Here is a 4,117-nt window from a genome sequence, read left to right as displayed (position 1 = left end):
GATCCCGTCTTGATGGACCAGTACAAACAAGAGAAAAAATTTAAATTAAAAATCTATTTTTTTATGGGAAAATTACACTGCCATCCCTTGAGATTTGTATTAAATATAGAGCGACCCCTGTGTTTCTAAATTATACAGCCGCAACCCCTGAATGGATAATGTTAAATAATACAATGTAAAATACCAATTTTACCCTCTTCTAATAGCTGATTAAATAATACTCAATGGGCCCACTTTGACCTCTTCTTCTTCTTCTTCTTCTGGTTTTCTAACTTCTTTTTTTTCTTGTTTTCTACATTCAAAACCCACCGATTGAAACCGCCAAATATGTGGGCACCACCTCCCGAAACCTTTCTGTCTCCCTTCACCTTCTCTAAAGAAGACCAGATAGGGATGGCTATTCCTAGTTCTAGAGTAATGTTCTCACCCTTCCAATTAGTGTCAGTAGCTACTATTGTCGTCCCATGTGAGTCTCTCAAACCATTTGCTAACAAAAACCCTCTTTTCTGTTCAATTTTGCTTTTTCCTCATTTGGTTTCTGCTTCTATACCGTTTTTTGGTAACGTTTCTGCTCCTATACACATACACCCAACACCCATAAGTGCTTTGAATGCCGTCTTTGACCTGCTTCTTCTTCAATCTCTAGTTGTAGCTCTGGTAGGTCCATGTGAGATTGGAGAAAAAGCTCATCTAAAGGGGTTGGTGGAGCATAGTCATAAGTCTTTTACCAAAACAAGATCGTAACAATAAGTCTACAGTGATGTCTTTGATCAAGTCTGTGTTATGGATGTACACTAGGTGTAAGACACGTGAATGTTTCTACTAGTTTCCACTAGTTTCTTGAACCTCTTGGTGTATAACAGTCTGGAACGGTTGGGTCTGTGGTGCTAAATGAGAGTAGTCGGTGGTTGGGGACCTTCCAGATATGCGCTCTGTTTACTAGCTGTGATGGTCCAAAATCTCTACCTTTCATTTGGTGTTATTTAGTTTAGGGGTTGTAGACCTTGTAGGTGCATGTGTGAAAGGAGAAAGGGTGAAAAGGAATTCAGGGTGAAAAAGCTCATCTGATCTTGTTTATTTGTTTATAATTATCTTCATTATTATTATAGTTGTTAATATCTTAATGCTGATGTCTGTCATTTTGTCTACTGCCCAGTCTGCCCTTACCAGTAAGTAGTCCGTTACTATCATGGTTTGAGGTATCGGATCAGATCGGTCAATGTTGGTCAGATCGGATCGGTATTGATTGAGACTGATCCCGAGGTTTGATCGATACAATAAAGTTTGATTGGATCGTTGATTGGATTGCCCAATTCGGTTGGGTCGATCGATCCGATCCGATCTTTGACCTATCTAATTGAATAGTTTTTTATTTTTTCAAAGTTTTTAAGTTTTTTTTTTAATTTTTTATATTATCTTGACCGATACGAATCGATACCAACCAATTTTGATAGATTCAATCCAGAGAATATCGGCTAATCTGATCCCAAAATCACAACACCCATCAACTCTAACTGATATATGATCGGATTCATAAAAAAATGATTTTGAAGGGTTTTTTGACCGATTTGAACTGATCGTCACTACCATCTGTATTGTGTGTTCAACACATGTATGAAGGATCTTGATGTTGATTACTGGAAAAGTAAAACCAGGGATAGCCTTTGATTGAGGCACTATATATAATAGTGGTTAGGGGTTGATAAATGTCTCTATCGGTCTCTCTCCCATTCTCTTCACTCTTGAGTTTCAATAGGTTTTTTTCTTATACATGATTCTGATTAAACAGAAAACCAAATATAGATTCTTATTATTAATGAGCAGACTGGTTGGCAGCAGCCCAGCTATCTAAGAATAACTTGTGCATGTGAAATTATTGATTGAGCATTTGTTTTGTTGGGCTCCACAAAACTGAACTCTCTCATAGTCTCACTCTCTTTCTTAAGAATAACTTGTGCATGTGAAATTATTGATTGAGCGTTTGTTTTGTTGGGCTCCACAAAACTGAACTCTCTCATAGTCTCACTCTCTTTCTTATCTTTTCTTCCTTCCTTCCTTCCTTCCTCCTCCTGCTTTCCTTTGGCATGACTTATATGTCTGGTCTTCTAACTGCGTCAACTGCTGCCATTATCGTGGAGGAGGAAATGAGGACTTATGACAAACGCTACCATAAGCGCGGTTTTTTGAATATGCCTATTTATATAACCATGAGAGGAAGAAGGAGAAGTCTGTTCTACTGGAGCCATAAAACTAACATGCAGTAGGACTGTATACGAAGCCGGTACCCGGCACAACTGGTGTCGACACTCGTCTCCTTTGCTGCCGCCGTCTCCCTCCTCGTCCTCTTCACCCCTCTGGTGACCGGATGGCGGCCAAGGCCCAACCACCAACTGAACACCACCACAACTGATATGGATTTTGGAGGCTCAAAGGAGTCCAATGGCTCACACGTCGTAAGCTTCACGTACCACATGGGCCCAGTCCTCATCGGCAACATCACTATCCACATCATATGGTACGGCAACTGGCAGAAATCCCAGAAACACATCATCAGTGGCTTCCTCAACTCCTTCTGCACCATCGATGCCAAACACCCCTCCGTGGTCGATTGGTGGAAGACAATCCAGCTCTACATGGACCAAACTGGATCCAACATCAGCCAGACCGTCCTGCTCGGCGGACAGAAGAACGACCGTTTTTACTCTCATGGCAAGTCCCTCACTTTCCTCTCCTTTCAATCCATTATCAAAAGCGCCATTACGGCCCGAACCCGACCTTTACCCATTGACCCGAAGAGTGGTGTCTACCTGCTCCTCACCTCCGACGATGTTCAGGTGCAACATTTCTGTACGGCTATACGTGGGTACCATTACTTCACCTTCTCCTCAATTGTTGGGTACACTTTGCCTTTTGCCTGGGTGGGTAACTCAGCCACCCAGTGCAAAGAACTGTGCGCGTGTCCGGGTAGTTCTTCTATCCGCCGAGCAGGACGGTCTGGCTGACATTGGATCCGGTTTGGTTCATGTAGAGTTGGATTGTCTTCCACCAGTCGGCCAAGGAGGGGTGTTTGGCATTGATGGCGGAGATGGAGTTGAGGAAACAACGGATGATGTGTTTCTGGGATTTCTGTCAGTTGCCATACCATATGATGTGGATGGTGATGTTGCCGGTGAGGACTGGGCCCATGTGGTACTTGAAGGTTCCGATGTATGAGCCGTTGGATTCCTTTGAACCTCTGAACTCCAGATCAGTTGTGGTGGTGTTCTTTTGGTGGTTTGGCCTTGGCCGCCATGTGGTCACCAGAGGGGTGAACAGGACGAGGAGGGAGATGGCGGCGGCGGCAAAAGAGACGCGTGTCTACACCACTTGTGTCGGGTACCGGCTTTGCATACAGTCCTGCCGCATGTTAGTTTTATGACTCCAATAGAAAAGAGTTCTCCTTCTTCCTCTCCTCAATTGATGGGTGTGAAGCGAATGAAAACACTCAACGGTGATTTAGGTGTGCACGGGATGATACGCACGATAGCTCACGAGTTAGCGGAGCTAGCGACGAGCCCATTGGTGAACGCGTGGTTTGGAGGGCCAGATGCAATCTATCATGTGGGGATCGCCGATGTGTGTATTGGTATATATGGGCCAGGAGGTACAGGCGGTAACCCAGGGCAATTGTTGGAGGGAGAAGATGGAGCGATGTACAACGTACATGAATGGGGTGGGAAGGAGGTTCTTGGTTCAGTGGGTGTGGAACCCTTGTCTTGAATGGTTGCTCTGGTCCTAATGCACTCGTTCAGTAGTAGTAGGCAGTACTACTTCATTGGTTACTAGTACTGCTACTACTACTTGTTTATTCCCTATTTTTTGGGTTAGATATGTTTCAGATTGGTTTGACTTAAATAAACTGGTCGTGATTCTGGTTAGAACGGTTTGCTCAGTTTGGATAAGCTTTGGTAGCTATTAAGGGTAGAATTGTCCTGGACGATGGAGAGGTTGTAACCAAGTGCATATAAAAGGAGAACGGGAAAGGAGAAAGGCAGCCAAAGTTTGATCAAAACATTGCAAATTTATCTTTTTCTTAGGAGTTGGAGTAAAGTAATTTAGAATAGTTTCTTCTGTCTTT

At 43.3% G+C, this 4,117-nt stretch overlaps 1 pseudogene; it reads left to right on the top strand.

The window, feature by feature from the left end:
• The first annotated feature begins 393 nt into the window (after nt 1-393).
• Nucleotides 394-3,805, top strand: LOC122659459 (annotated as a pseudogene).
• Nucleotides 3,806-4,117: the final 312 nt, after the last annotated feature.

This window comes from Telopea speciosissima, chromosome 4 (genome assembly GCF_018873765.1).
Source record: "Telopea speciosissima isolate NSW1024214 ecotype Mountain lineage chromosome 4, Tspe_v1, whole genome shotgun sequence".
Taxonomy (NCBI): domain Eukaryota; kingdom Viridiplantae; phylum Streptophyta; class Magnoliopsida; order Proteales; family Proteaceae; genus Telopea; species Telopea speciosissima.
Note: the sequence above shows the minus strand (reverse complement) of the source record. Positions and strands in the feature narration are given on the sequence as shown.